Source organism: Marmota flaviventris, chromosome 12, assembly GCF_047511675.1.
Source record: "Marmota flaviventris isolate mMarFla1 chromosome 12, mMarFla1.hap1, whole genome shotgun sequence".
NCBI classification, from domain to species: Eukaryota; Metazoa; Chordata; class Mammalia; order Rodentia; family Sciuridae; genus Marmota; species Marmota flaviventris.
In genome coordinates, this window is record NC_092509.1 from 48,019,096 (window position 1) to 48,035,014 (window position 15,919).

The 15,919-nt window shown below is 39.8% G+C and overlaps 1 protein-coding gene across 3 annotated transcripts in view; it reads left to right on the forward strand.

Moving 5' to 3' along the window:
• Positions 1–15,919, forward strand: part of Fam107b (family with sequence similarity 107 member B) — a 198,674-nt gene that overhangs the window by 106,656 nt on the left and 76,099 nt on the right. For 2 of the 3 annotated variants that reach the window (XM_071599954.1, XM_027928474.2), the window contains exon 1: positions 15,023–15,187. The exons of the other annotated variant lie outside the window; for it this stretch is intronic. The gene's annotated coding sequence lies outside the window, so the exon portion shown is untranslated. Of the gene's footprint in view, positions 1–15,022; positions 15,188–15,919 lie in introns of those variants that run through there. 3 annotated transcript variants of the gene reach the window in all.

The window sequence follows — 15,919 nt, forward strand, 5'->3', positions numbered from 1 at the left end:
AACATTGAGGAAAGAGAGTCCCCTGAAACTCCATGTTCTCCTGAAATACCTAGGGTAGTTAATATGCATATGTGTGTGTGTGTGTGTGTGTGTGTGTGTGTTTGTCCGTGTATGAGGTATTTGTTTTCAGACTCATGGATGCCAGTTGTATTTGCTAATGTAATACTGTCATATAATTAAACATTAAGTCAACAAAATATGAGTTCCAAAGAAAAAGAGTTGTGATTATGAAAATCAGGTCAAATGCTTGGAAAAGAATGAAAATGAGCTGCTTAAGACAAATTGCTGTCAAATTAGGTGTGGGTAAGAGAATTGTAACAGACTGATAAATTTGTATAAATCAAGAAGGATTCTTTACTTGGACCACTTTGTAATTCTTTCCACATTCTTGCTTTCCTTTAAAGAAACGCACCAGAAATTGTTCAGTCTACACACTGTGGGTGTGCTTTCTGCAGGGATGAAAACAAGGAGCTCTCATTAGAAGGCTATGTTTAAAGGAAGATATTGAGCCTACAATCAAATAAACTGGGAAATAAATGCCTAATATAAATTTAAGTTAAGAGTTTAAGGCATACATTATGTTTATAAATTTCCTGGTCTGATGAATTGACCATCAATCTGAATCAAAATAGCCAATACAAGGATTTCTAGCATTCTGGACTGGACTGCTGTGTTTAATGTGCTACTTGTATGGGATCTCCTTTGGAAGATTTCTTTGACCAACTTCTCCAGTATGGGTTAGGATCCTTCTTGTAGGTGTTTGCCCATCATGACACTTTGTGACATCATTCATGTTTGTTGTCTGTCTCCTCCACTGTGAGCTTGCTGGGGACAGTGACCTCACTTAAATCTCTATGTTTTTAGATACTGAAATCCTGCTTGGTCCAAGTGTGGATGCAGAAATGATTATTGAGTAAATGTTGAAAGGTATACTTTATTACTGTTTTGATGAAAAAAATCAAGATAAAAATCCAGGTATGTTATTTTGTGGAAAGATGATGGAAAAGTTTTGTTGGCGTAGCCACATCATTACTGCAATATTTAAGATGTGTTCTGTGATTAGTTTGAAGAGACCAGGCCTGGGGATCACAGAGCTACTTGAACGTATTTTATTTCCAGTGTCCACTGTCTTGGCATAACTGCAAGAGGTTTTTATAGGTCTTTTTCACTCTTTCCTTTCTTTTTTTGCTCCCCATGCGTTATATTCTGTCTTCAGCAGCTGATCAGAAAGCTACGGAACAGGGCTTGTACAATCCCATACCGGCTGGGAGAGCGTAAAAATCTTAGTCCTTCTGAACCTTGTTTATGTTCCTTCCTCTCTTCTCCAACCTCAAATCAACAGATGCTTCTTGTCTGGGAAACTAGGGGAGTTCTTCAGGCCAAGTATCCTGTTTCCTTTTATAGAGTTGCAGCCTAGCTAAGGTAAGCATTAGCTTCTCTTTTGTCTTTTATATTCTTTAATTCCTCCATTTTAGCTCTTTAATCAAATGTCTGGCTTTAATTGTCCCTTGCCCTGTGGCATTTGGCTTAATGTTTAGCCACAAAATGTTCCATTTTGTATATGTTTGAAAAAGTAAATGGAAGGAGGAAATACTTCTTCCACAGTCAACACTATAGTTTGAACATTTAACATCTTAGACCAAATAGTCTGCAATAGGAGTCAGTCACAGAACCCAAATAATACAAGCACAGTTTAGCAGAAGAATTGTAAAATGAGCCTATGTGATATTAGTATAAGTTTAATGTGTGCTTTCAAAGCAGTTTAATATGGAGCCAAATGTCATTCTTTTCACTGGCTACAGGATTTTCCCTGAGTTCCCCGAAAGGAATGTCAAATTTAAGTCGTAGATAACTAAGAAATAAAGCTTCCTTTATTACAAATGACATAATTGTCTGAATAAAAAAAATCCCAAAGGATGATCAGAAAAAGCTTCTAGGATGTGAGTTTATCAAGTTTATAAGTTATAAGGTCAATCTATGGGAATCAATTGTATTTTATATAGTAGCAATAAATAACTAGAAATTAAAGTTTTGTAAATATATCACTTATACTAGCATTAAAACCAAGAAATATTTGTGTGAATTTTTAATAAAAAATATATATAAGATTTATATTGTCAAAAAGTATAAAACAATGATGAGAGAAATCTTGAGAAAAAAATCTGAGAACACCTAAATAAATGAAAAGATATACCAGGTTTGTGTCCTGTCAGAAGACTAAATGTTGTCAAGATGTCAGTTTTCCCCACATTGATCTATAAATTTTAATATAGTCTTAACTAAAATCAAGCAAACATTTTGAAAAAAAAGAAAAACCTGACACAGTATTCTAAAATGTATATGAAAAACAAAGGACCTAGCACAACCAAAATAATTTTGAAGAACAACAGAGTTGGATGACTCACACAACCTGATTTTGGGTTTACAATAAAATAAGACAAAGAAAACAACATAGTATCGATAAAAGTATAGATATAGAGACACAAGGAACAGAATAGAGATTGCAGAAATAGATCCACACTTGCATGGTCAATTGATTTCTAACAAAGCTGCTAAGATAATCAATACATAAAGCATAGTCATTTTAACAAATGGAGCTATAACAATTGAATATCTCTAGGCCAAAATAAAAAAAGAAACTCAACTCATATCTAACACTATATGCAAATATTAACTTGAAATAGATCATAGAACTAAACATAAAGACAAATACTATATAAAAACAAAAACTTCTAGAAGAAAGAACAAGAGAAAGCATGTGGAGTGTTGGTTTGGGCAAAGGCTTTGTAGCTAGGACACAATACAAACCATTAAAAATAATGGATAGGGGCTGGGGTTGTAGCTCAGTGGTAGAGTGCTTGCCTAGCACATATAAGGCACTGGGTTCAATCCTCAGCACCACATAAAAAATAAATAAATAAAATAAAGTTATTGTGTCCATATACAACTAAAAATATAAAAACAAAAACCCCTTAACAATGGATAAATATGATTTCATCAATATTAAAGTTATTTTCTTCTTCAAAAGACATTATGACATTATGAATAAGAGAATCACACTTAAGAAAAGTGCACAACTAAAATATATACCAGGTTTGTGTCCTGTATATACTTTAAAAATATTGGATAAAGGACTTGCACAGGAATTATGATAGAAGATTTATGGATGGCATAAGCTCATGAAAAGATGCTCAACATCATAAGCCAGTAAAGGATTACAATGAAAACCACTGTATACCTGTTAGTACAGCTAAAATAAAAAATATTAATAATACCAAGTGCTGGTATATTGTAGAGTAACCAGACCCCTCAAGCATTTCTGGGGGGAATGTACATACAGGCATTTTGGAAAACAGCTGGGCAGTTCCCCTCAGGCATGACACTCGTAAGGATGAATCCTTCTTTTTGTCTCTTAGCGTTTGTTGGCGATCCTCAACATTCTTCAGCTAGTAGATACATAACTTTAATCTCTGTGTCCTTGTTACCTGGTCATGTTCTCCCTGGGTTTCAGTCTCTGTGTCCTCTCTGCTCTTCTTATAAGGACACTAGTCGCAAAAGGTTAAGGGCGCATCTTGCGCCAGCATGACCTCATCTTAACCAATTACAAAATAAAGCAATCACTTTATTTTCAAGTAAGGTCACAATCTTAGGTTCTGGGAATTAGGACTGAACATACCTTTTGAGGGGGAAAGAGGACACAGTTTGATCTTATACTATACAATCCAACAATCTCACCAAAACATGGAATCAGAGTTCTGAGAAAGACCTATATGAGATGTTCATAGCAGTTTTATTCTTGGTCATCCCAAAGTGGGAACAACTCAAAAGTTCATCAACTGTGAATGGATAAATCATGGTACAGATAATAAAAAGAACAGACTACTAGTATATCCAGGACTACTAATATATCTCATTTATGTTAAATGAGAGAAGTCACACAGAAAAGATAGAAAACTCTAATGCCATGTATTCAACATCCTGGAAAAGGCAAAACTATGAAGTAAAAATCAGGGGAATAATTTCAGGGGCTGTGGGTGTGGGGAGGAGAGTAAACAAAAGTGAATTGACCACAAAGGAGCATGGGTCAGCTTTCTCGGGGGATGAAATATTCTCTTTCATAACTTCAGTGATGGTATACAACTGTGTGTGTTTGTTGACATTCATAGTACTTTACATTAAAAAGAGTACATTTTTCACCATATGTAAATTATGCTTCAAGAAAATTTTTTATACCTGAGAGTGCAATTGAATACCAAAAGCACTTTTAAAAAATAGGGCCCAAGGTCTGAGGATGTAACTCAGTGTTAGAGTGCTTGCCTAGCATGTACAAAGGGGGGGTGGGGGAGAGACCCAAGATTCTTGGTGATTTAAGGAAAGAACAAATCCTAAAATTCAGTGTAGGCAATCTAAATCTAAATTATTCTAGTTTAAGGACTTACAGTGCCTATAAGGATTGTAGGATATACAGGGTAAACTGAAATTAATAAACATCAAGGAACAATGAAGGCCGTCTCCAAAAGCCAGGACATATACTTCTGGGCAACTGCCCTTTGGCCATTGTAAGGAGCAGCCCTTGAGACAATCTGAGGCTTAGAAAGCCTCCTAACTTAGAGCAGCAATTCACCTCCCAGCTCTGGTTCTGTGCTTGTCTGGCCTATTTCCTGTCATCTATCTGAATCTCTTTTTTCTTTTTCTCCTGACAATAGTTCTGACGACAGTTCTTTCCTAGACAGGGCCATGCTCTGCCTTCCTTACCAGGATGGCTTGCTCTGGGTTTAGTTCTATTTTGGCTTTGAGTTCACAGTTCCACTTTCGTCTGAATTCAAATCATAGATCACATTATTTAAGAAATAATTTAAGTTCTAAGTGACAAAAAGGACAGGTTTATGTTAAGTTACATTCAATTTACAGCAGAGTTTTTTTTTTTTTTTTTTTTTTTTTTGAGAGAGTGCCTCCTGCATGAGCAAGACCAGGGCCCTCCCTGGACTCATTCACTCCCCAGAGTTCCAAACCAGCAGGGCCCCAGTATTCAGGTGCAAGCCCTTCTCTTTGCAGATATTCTGATTGTAATAAGCAACAATGGCCAGCAAGGTACACACAAGAATTGCCTCAATAGGAAAGTTTGTTTCCTTAGTCTTTAATTCACAATAAAACCAGGGCATGACCTTAAAAAAACAACAAAAACCCTTAAAATATCTCAAGTCTTTCTCCCTGCCAATTTCCCTTTCCTTCCCAGCCTCTTTACTTCCTTTCCTTCCCTCCTACACTGGTGGTCTTGTTTGTGGTTAGTTCTTCCTGTCTTCTTTCTCCTGTATTTTCTTTTATGGCCCCCTTCTCTTTCTTTTCTTTTTCCTCCTGCTCTTATCCACCTACCTGTCCACTATTTTAATTTTATTGTTTTTTACTTAACCCACTCTCTTTATCTGACTATTATAAGGAACTCAAAATATATCTTTCATTGTTGTTCTTATTCAAAAGTTTTGTGTTCTCCACTAAGCCTAAAAGAAAGTCTGCTATGAACTTGCCAAAAATAGCCACTGGATCTCTCCACTTTCTAACACCAGGCTGATCTAGGCAATGCAACAATACCTTTTATCAGCTTCTTGGTGGGAGTCCAGCTTATGCATATTCATTTTCTGCCTCATTAATAGTCCCCTGGGCTTTCTCCATGTCATTGGGAGAACACTGAGAACAGTGGAAATCTCAGTTAAAACAATGCCCCTTGTTTTTTCATTGGCCATGGCATTTTTGAAGCATGAGTTTCTAATAGCTCCACAGAACTGCTGATCAGGTTTTTGTCCTCTATGTAAAACTGAGTCTTAAAAACAGGCCAGCAAATGTGCCGTGTGCACTAAGCTCAGCTTTATCAAAATTTCCAAAAAAGACACTCAATTCTGCCATCTGCAAGCAGAGAAAAATAATTTTTTAAAAAACAGTATCTTTAAGGTTCTTTAACACAAAAGGGAAATATCTAACCTCTATTATAAAGTATTAAAATAAGTGTTGCAAAAATATTTGGAAGAATAAACCATTATTATTTTATTATTAGTTCATATAACTAACTGGGCAGTAACATAATGATGCCTCAAGTCAGTCCATCAAACTGGTCATGGTGATGGAAAGCAGGACCTCGGGGCCTCCTATGCACGTGCTCTCCAGCCATTCCCCAGCCCCTCATCATGCTAATTTTTAATATAATTCAATACATGTCAACTTCCATTACAAACCTTTCATTGTGCTAACCACTGTGAAGATTTAAACATTGATTCTTGCTTGCCTTCAAGATTTACATGATAATGAGGGCAAAAAAAAAAAAAAAAAAAAACCCATGTGTTAAAAAAATATAAAATAGGACAGAAAATAAGTTTTTTAGTTTCTTGAGATACTATGCTTTTTAAGGTAATTTTCCTCCCAGGTCTAGTTCACTCCTTTTCATACAGAGACACTTAATAAGCAATTAAGGAACTGTCAGTGTTAGTGTTAGCATGGGTTCCTTAAGATAACTGTTGTGGGGGAAAAGAAAATCATATCTTACAGAAAGACCTAACTCTGAATTTATTTACTTATTTTTTGAGTTATATTTTATTTATATGTAGTGCTGAGAATCAAGCCTGGTGCCTCACACATGCCAGGTAAGTGCTCCACCACTGAGCCACAACCCCATCCTAACTTTGAAGTTTAATAAAAGAAAAGCCAGTGGTTTCTGGCTTCAAGGGGTGAAACATGGTGTGTTTCACTGGATTGGACTAGTTGATGTGGTCTGCTTGGGCAATGACTTGAGTTATATGTGTGCCCTGTGGGCAGTGGGAAGAGGCAGGAATAGTGGATTTGTACCTAGTGGGGATGAAATGTCTGTGGGTCAGGCAGACTTTGAAAGATGGAGTGAAAGGTATGGATTTGAGTGATATGGTAGAGAGAGCAATAGCTTGGTTTTGTCATCTAACTAGATGTGAGGTCTGAGAGAGGAAATGAAAACTGTCTTAAAATTTGTGTGGCAAAGGGGTATTCTTGATAAGAGGGTACAGGGTAAAAAAGGAAGCCAAGAGGGAAAAGAGGACTTTTTCTTTTAACTAGTCATACTGATAAAACTGTCTCTTAAAAGATTAAGATCTCTCACCATGCTAAGAATTTTCATGAGCAAACTTTTCTTAAAATCTATTTCCTAGCATTAGCTTCCTCCTGTTCTGTGAGAAATCTTAATAGCTAATCCAATTTATTTAAAGTGTATGGAATTCTCCAGTTTTGCTACTTCATCCTGAGTCATGTGTAGCCATTTATATTTTTCTATTCCATCCTGATTTCCAAATGAAGCTGTTCATAGATCTCTCTATTCTCTTTCTAGCCTTTTGAGTATCCATAGCTATGTTTTCACATGCATTCCTAGTATTTTCTCTTGTTCCCTCTCTGTGTGTTTTTGTCTCTCTGTCTCTTATCAGTTTGGATAGAGGTTTGTCGATTTTCTCCTTCTTTTGAAGAACTTAACAATATCTACTCTATCTCTGCATTTCTTTCTGATAGTCCTTATAAGTACTTGCGTATGGAAAGATGTAGATAATAACAGATGGCTTCAACAGTTGTTGCAAAGAGAAATGAGCTGAGGAAAGCAGGTGCTTGTCAAAGTGCAGTGTCCTGCAACGTTTCAGCTGTTGACTTACAAAAGGGAGATCATAAGGGCAGGCTGGAATCTGAGGACAGGGCAAGTTGTCCTGAATCCTGGTGGTGAATGACGTGAGAGGTGAACCAAGAGATTGCAAAACACCACCAGCAAATGCCTTTAAGACAAATTTCTTTATCATTCTCTTTTCCCTTTTAAAGTTCAAAGGTTTTTAGTTTCTTCTTCTTCTTCTTCTTATTATTATTTTCTTTGGTGGTGTTGGGTATTAAACCCAGGTCCTTGTGCATACGAGGCAAGCACTGTATCAACTGAGCTATATCCCCTCAAACTTGTTTTAATCTTAACCAGTTAACACTAATATTACTTAAAATTTTTAGTTCACAGTAAACTTTGTTGGGATAGAAGGATGTTATCACTAGAAAGACAGTTTTAAAATTCTGGGGATATAGCTCAGTTGATAGAGGGCCTGCCTCTCATGCACAATGGGTTCAATCCCCAGCACCACCAAAAAAAAAAAAAAAAATCAAATAAAAGTCTGGTAATCATTAGCAGTTCAAATGTGTGGGTGACACACTTCTCTGAGCAGGGTTAATAAGCAAACCTTCTCTGGAAAGATTTAACGTTAGCTGTAGTTTGGATTTTACTTGTAAACTTAGATGATCAAACAGCCTCCTTTTCCAGCCATGTCTGTCGGCAACATTACTAATACACAAACACACACACACACACACACACACACACATACACACACTCTGCTATGGAATCATTCAGCATTGAGTCCAGAGGAAACTGAAGTCCACAGCAAATTAAATATCTTGTCCAAAGTCACGAATCTATTTGCAAGTGGAGCCATGACTACAAAGCAAATCTCTTTAGATCTATCCTAGTTTTCACTCCATTCCTTTACAAACATATCTCACTGAACAAAAGGTAGATGAATATATATATATATATATATATATATATATATATATATATATATATATATATGGGATTCAACTAGTTATTACCAACCCCAGCATTTCAAGAGACACTTTCTGCTAATGGAAATGTGTGTATTTAGAGTGAATATCAGAAAGAAGAAAAAACAAAGTTGGAACAAATTGTAAAAACTTCTCTATAAATAGACCATTTGTATCACATGTTAGTCATCTGAAGTGTTAAACATAGGAATGATCTTTGCTTTGTTTAAATGCAGAGATAGTTTGTTTACTCTTAAATATCTAATCTTAAGCTATCTTAGTATCTTTGACGGGATGAGCCTTTGAAGGTCCCCCCCTCCCTTCACTTTTTAGAGATTTTAGTTTTAATTCACAGGAAGACTCTCAGGAAATCTTTTTTTTTTTTTCCTTTTCTTTTCTGATTTCAGATACATGTAAAGAAAAAGACATAAAGCTCAGATCTTTGCATCATGCAGAAGTTGTTTATGTGCCTAACAGCTGTTTCTTTTGATTTTTTTGGATATTTAGTTACAAATTAGAACCACCATTTCATACAATTCCTTTGATTTTAGAATTCCAAACAACAAAGAACAAATGTTTTGTAAAAACTAAACACTTTAAGAAACACATATATTAAATGTTTTGAAATTCATTCTTCAACTTTCTAGAAGTATTCCATTACATTATGAGACACTGCTCTGCTCTGGAGCTTGCAATATGCTTTGATGGGTTAATTACCACATGGAGGAAGATTAATTTTTAATACTGATGTTATTAGCATTTTTAATGAAATGATTCTATTCCTTTGCTCACAAATGCTCACACAATAGCATTTTAATGCAACAGTATATCATCTTGCATATAGCATATTTTTTGGAGGTATATCATTTTCACTCCTTCCTTCTAAGTTCCATTAATTTTAAAAGATACAGATTTTCTATATTTGCTTGACAAATCATATATCTTTTTACACACAAAAAATTCTACAAATGAGTTTTTCACATCTTTCATTGAAAAACATTATCTTCAAAGGTTACGGAACTTTGGATTAATGTTAGGTAACAACCCCACTAACTACTTAAGCAAAATAAGGAAAATTCTAGTATATCCACATTACCATGCCATTTAAATGATATTCTTAGGGTACCATATTGTTACCTTTGTTTTTCTCTGTTTTTTTTTTTTTTTTCAGTGTTCAGGCCATCAGGGTTCAGTGAAGACTGATTGTACATAAACTGTGTGGGAGCTAGATTATTACCTAGTAAGAATTCCTTTTCAAGGCCTGGTCCTTCTGGTTTACTTAAGTAACTGCTGAACTCTGTGTGGATACTATCTCAAGGTTCCCATTTTCTGCCTTCCCTCACATTCTAAAGATTTTATGCTAATCAGTGACTACCTATCCATCTAACTAGACTCACAATTGTGTGTTTAGAATTCTAAGATAGCCTCCAAGATGTCTGGCCTGTGCTGCACATATATCTTGTACCACTATTCAACCATGTATTGATGTAAGTACTACTGTATATTAGTATTTTCATTAGGCAGGCTAACTTATCAAGTAAATAGGTTTATTTAGCTCACAGTTTTGGAGGCTGAAAGTTCAGGATCAGGTGGCACTCCTGGTTTGGTGTTTGGTCTTTAGTCAGGACCTAATGGCAGATGGCATTGCCTTAGTGGGAATATGTGTGGGATAAAGAGATGACATCTTGAAATATGAAGCCTGAGAAAATCCCTTCTGAGGGTATGCCCACAATGCTCTAAGGATCTCCTGTTAGGCTCCACTTCTTAATAGTTCACAACCTCCTTCTGCCACACTAAGACCCAGTCTTCCAACACATGAACTTTTGGAGCCTATGCTCAAGCCACACCCATTTGGATAAGATGGGTCCATTTCATCATAACATAGGATGGTCAGCTTCTTGACTTTGAGTCCACCCTGGACCAGCCAGTCCCTGGCCAACTTCCCAAGTTGCAAAAATGTATGGTAGAAACCGAGCTGATGCCACATGGGGCAGAATAGAGATGTCTCAGCTGAGCTCCATCCACACTGCCAATCCACAGTACTGGGGGCAAATCATTTATTCTTGATTTTAAGTCACTAAATTTTGAGATGTTTTGTTATACAGTGATAGAAAACAGATGCAGATATTAAAGAACAGGCTTCATAATATGATTTTAAAATGAAAATTGTATGTCTTTTTGAATGGGTTATTGTCTATTCAGATGCCAAACATATAGAGCAAAATTTAAGGTTTGAAAGGATGCATGTATGAAAATGGACTTCACTCCTCCAGGATACTGTCAACCTCACCTCATCTCTTTAGAGCTCTTCTGGATAATGCTTAGGGTATAGAGTTAACAATTTCAAAATTTATGCATGGAGAAAATGACCAAAGTTGAGGATAGAAGTGAACATACTTATTTCAAATTGATTTGCTTTGCTCTACTTTATGTTCCCAAATGTTCATTTCTGCCTTCTTCAATTTTTCCAAGAATGAATTCAGATGTCACAGCAAAAGAACGAGGTTAAAGCTTAGCATATGGATGACCTTGTGAATGAATGCTCTAAGATGGAAAATTATCATATGCATTTTCCAGTAATTTGAGATTAGACAATCTGTGGGTTAAGTGAAGTGACTAAGCAACCATTCAGAGGAGTATTTTTCTTTTTGTATTTCATTTGGAGAAAACAAGTCACACAAGGCCCTCCACGCCCCTAGATTAACTGCATCAGTCTAGGAACAAAAACCTAACATTCTCCAGCAGGTTCCTAGGCCACTAGTTTCCCTGACCCATCCAGAGTCCTTTCCACATTCTGAATGTGAAATCAATGGGATGTTGGACTCAGACTGAGAGTCTAGTATCACCTGAAGTCACCTCAGAAAGTCCAGCTGAGCCCTGAAATTCTAGCCTTATTCATCAAACATCTGTCACATACCTACTTTGTTCTGTGCACTGTGGTTGGTAGTATGAGTATAGATATACAAACCACTTAGTACATAGCCTTAAAGTTCTTATTCCCAGGGTCTATTCACAGAAGCTCCCAGGCTCCCAAATTAAATTGGATCCTCCATAAAAATTCCCCTAAGATTCCCTAGGGATGGAAAATATTCAGCCCCAAACAGTGGACATAATACATAGGTAGATTTGCCCTGCTATATTTTAATAAAGATTTGAATTGAGAAATTCAAAGTAAACATTTGCTCTCCATTTATTTGTTTCTGGTTTAAATGAAATTAATAGTACTTGGGGTTGGGGTAGTGTTGACTTTGAGTCTGTAAGCATTTTTCTCTCAGACTATAGAATAAGCCATGTTTCCATTTCTCTCAGAGGGCAGGGAAATACTGTGTGGTCACTTTTCACATGGCTTGGTATCTCAAGTGTTTGTCCAGGCTGCTTTGGGAGGACAAATCAAGCTCCTTGGTGGGTTAATGCTTGTTATGTTTGGATATGGAATGCCCCCACAAAACTCATGTGTTAAAGACATGGCCCCAATACAGAGATGTCCAGGGGTGGAACTTTTGGGAAGTGACAGGATCATGAAGTCTGTAACCTCATTGGTGGATTAATTCATCATTTAATGGATTAATGGACTACCGGGAAGAAGTGGAAACTGTAGGCAAGAGGGACATGGTTAGAGGAAGTAAGTCACTAGAGGCATGCCCTTAGGGACTATATTTTGTCCCTGGCCCCTCTCCATGCCATCATGAGCTGGGCAGCTTTCCTTTGCCATGCATCCTTCCACTATGATGCTCTGCCTCACCACAGGTCCAAAGCAATGGAGCCAGCCAACCATGGATTGAGATCTCTGAAACTGTGAGCCAAAATAAAATTTTCTTCCTTTAAGTTGTTTATGTCAGATATGTTGGTCACAGGATTGAAAAGATGACTAATACAGTGCTCTACTGAGGTTAGAATTCAAAGCATGCTTTTTCTATTAGTTGGATGGGGCTGCCATAACAGAATACTACAGACTGGCGGCTAAAACGTTTTATTTTCTCACAGTTCTAGAGGCTGGAAGTCCAAGGTCAATATGCTGGCAGGGTTGGTTTCTGGTGAGGTCTTCTTGCTGTGTCCTCACATGGCCTCTGTGAGCCTCCTCTTCCGTGTGTGTGTGTGTGTGTGTGTGTGTAGAAAAAGAGAGACAGAGATCAAGAGATCTAGCATTTATTCCTCTTCTTATAAGGTTACTAGTGTCCTACTGAATTAAGGAGTTACTAGTCCCCCTAATTAAGGCCCCATCCTTATGATCTTACTTTATCTTAAGTACCTCCCTACAGGTCTATTGTCCAAATGTGGTCACACAATCTAAAAATTATGGGGGGTACACAATTTAATCCATAACACTTCTTATATGCCAAATGCCATGCTAGGCATAAGGATGTATAGATATCAAGCACAAACTCTATGTTCAGGGGAGTACATATTTACAATTCAGAGCAATAATTACAATACTTTGCTGGGTATGAAGGGGCAGAAAAGATCCATTTGGTTTGAGCAGGATGGGAAGGTTTTCAAAGGCGCCCTAGTCTCCAAGAGGGGAGGACTGTTGGAGGTAGGGATGGGGTGGGGTAGAGGTAAGCTGAGCAGGGAGAGAAGCAAGTGGAAGAGCATACAAGCGGACCTACTTATTTTCCATCCAGGCTCCATAGTCACAGAGCAGGGCCATTTGGCAAGTGCTGTGACTGCACAGTCTTGGGTGTTTGCAGGATGTAGGAAGAGTACACAGAATTTGTTGCAGTGATGTCCCAGAAGTGTGCTGTACTTTGGAAGACTGCACTGAAGAGCTTGGACTTGATCATGGAGTAGGAATGAGACACCTTCTTCCTCAAGAAGAAGCTGAGCAGTTTGGTTTCAGAAAGTTTGCTGAGGAAGCAGTTGGGAAGAAATACTTTGTGACACTGGAGACAGGGCTGGTTAGAAAGCCCCTGCCAGTGTGGTGACATGGCATAAAGAAACCCTAGTAGTGCAGGTGGTTGAGACAGGTGAACAGCTAGACACCATGTACAATGTCAGGAACTAAGAGTTGACATTGATGTGGGGAAGCAGGGAAAATCTAGAATGGATCCCAAGTTCTGGTTCATGGCTTGTGGAGCTACTGTTTAGAACAAAAACAATACAAGACAGGGAGGAAGGAAGAATCAAATAGAAGGAAACACTCTGAATGAAATTCTCACAGCTCAGCCTCTTGGGTTGGGAAGGGGCTTTTCTCTTCAAATCCTTTTGCAGGTAATTCTACTCCTTAGCAGGCTTCTGGGGTCTGAGGATGGCCAGGCTGTGAGGCTGTGGCATTGTGAATGATAGATATCTTTAGACTAAGTAATTTGCTTACTGAAATCCATTAATTGATGGACTTTTCTGTGTGATCATGACCCAAGCTCATTTAGTCAGAAAAGTTTTCTAATGAATAAACCCTTAGTCATTCATTGCCAAGAAAATTAAAATCCTTTTGATCTAGAATCCATCAAACCCCTGTCCTTATTTGTACTCTGAAACAGACCCTGCTTATGTACCTGCTGTGATTCAGATAGATAGTAATCTTAGAGCCTTTGGGTTGGCCAGAGAAGCAACTTGCTGTAGGGGAACCTGAAGAAAATGAAATTCAGAGAGAATTTTTAAAAAAGGCAAAATAAACCCCTTTTCTCTTGCACATAAATTTACATCTCCAGTTACCCTTTTATTAAGGGAGCTGGGAGGCACATGAGTCAATCTCCAAATTATTGTCAAAATGAATTTGTACAATTATGACAAACCTGTTTCCTTTTTCCTAATTCCTTTTGAGTTTTCTTCTGAAAAGTAGTGACGGGATTGCAATGGGGACAGTCTCTCCCAACATCACAGGGTATAGTGGAGATGGAGCCCAGACGTGGGCGGCCAAACACCCAGCTTGAGTACGACTGAACGTTCGTGAGAGTGTGTGAAATAGATGGTGAGAGAAAGAACAGGCAGAAGAAAGGAGGGAGGGAGAGAAAGATCAGAAAAGGAACGAGAAAGAGAAAGTGGGAATCGAGAAAGGAGAGAGAGACGAGAGAAGAGAGAGGAGAAGGGAGACCGGAGAGAATCAGAAAAGAGAGAAAGATGAAAGGGGGGGGGGAGAAAAAAAAAAAAAGAATCTCTCATTGAGGAACTCTGAACGCGCGCCTGTCACCTCACCAATTTTCTCTCCTCTGGCGACGCGTGATCTTTGTCTTCAAACATCGCCTCACTTCTTTCGCGAGTCCTCTAAACCAACCAAACTAAAGTAACAGAATTTCCCGGCGGCACGGAACCTGAAGCCCGTCGCACTCCTCTGGGGGCCCACGCGGACCACTCCGGCCAGGCGTGGGGGCGTGGCCGGGGCGCGCGACGGGTGTGGCCGGGGCGCTCCGGGGCGGGGCCTGGAGGTGACTCAACGGTCTCGCCCCGCCCCCAGCCCGCCCCGCCGCTTAATTCGGACGCGCGGGGCCGCAGGGTGCGAGAGCCGCCCTGAGCCGGACGCGCTGGCTGGCTGGCTGTCGGATCTGCGGTTGGAGCCGCCGTCGGAGCCGCCCTCGCGCCACCTCGGGCCGCCACTGAGCAGCCCAGCCGCTGGGCGCTGCCGCGGTCGCCTGCAGAGCCAGGGAGGGAGCCGCGCGTCTTTGTGCGCGCCGCGGTAGGTTGGCCCCCGCACTTAGTTCTCACACAAAGACGAGGGTCTGGAGGAGGCCGGCTGCCCGCAGGGACGCGGCGCGTAGGCGGCCTGCCCAGACCCCCGGCCTGAGGGACCCTCCTGGCAGGAGGCCGGTGGAGCGGTGAGCGGCATGGGGCGGGGGTCTCTGGTGCGCAAGAGGGTAGTGGGCGTGCGGGAACCGGAGTCACCAGTGCCGCGCCCGGGGAGGTGCAGGGGGTCGGGGCTGGCACGCGGTGGGTGCGGGCGGCGGCCCCGGCCCAGGGGCGCTAGGGAGGCGGGAGCGACGCGAGAAAGGGGAGCCCGGGTGGCTGCTGAGCTCATTGTTACCTCCTTGGCCCTGCAGACTAGACTGTCTGAAGCGGGCTGCGCTGCTCCGGGCGCGCCGTTCGCGGGCAGCTGCCAGGTCCTTGGCTCCCGCTCGCCCTGGTGCCCCGGCGGCCCGACAGGGTCAGCGGCCCGACGCCAGTCCCAGCCCGGCAGACAAAGGCGGAGTCGCCAGGGTTTGTCCCCAATTGAAAGGTGGCGGTGACAGTTTCTAGTCTGCAAGTAACTTTTCTGATTTGACTCATCTGTCTCTGCTACTCCAGTGAAACCAGTGTGTCAGATGATGTTTGCACATTCATAAAGTACTCCAGTTTTGAGTTGTGTGATTTCCCCCCAGGCATGTTTAGGTCACTAGGAAGAGGTCTGTTGCCAATGCTCAAGTTTTAATAT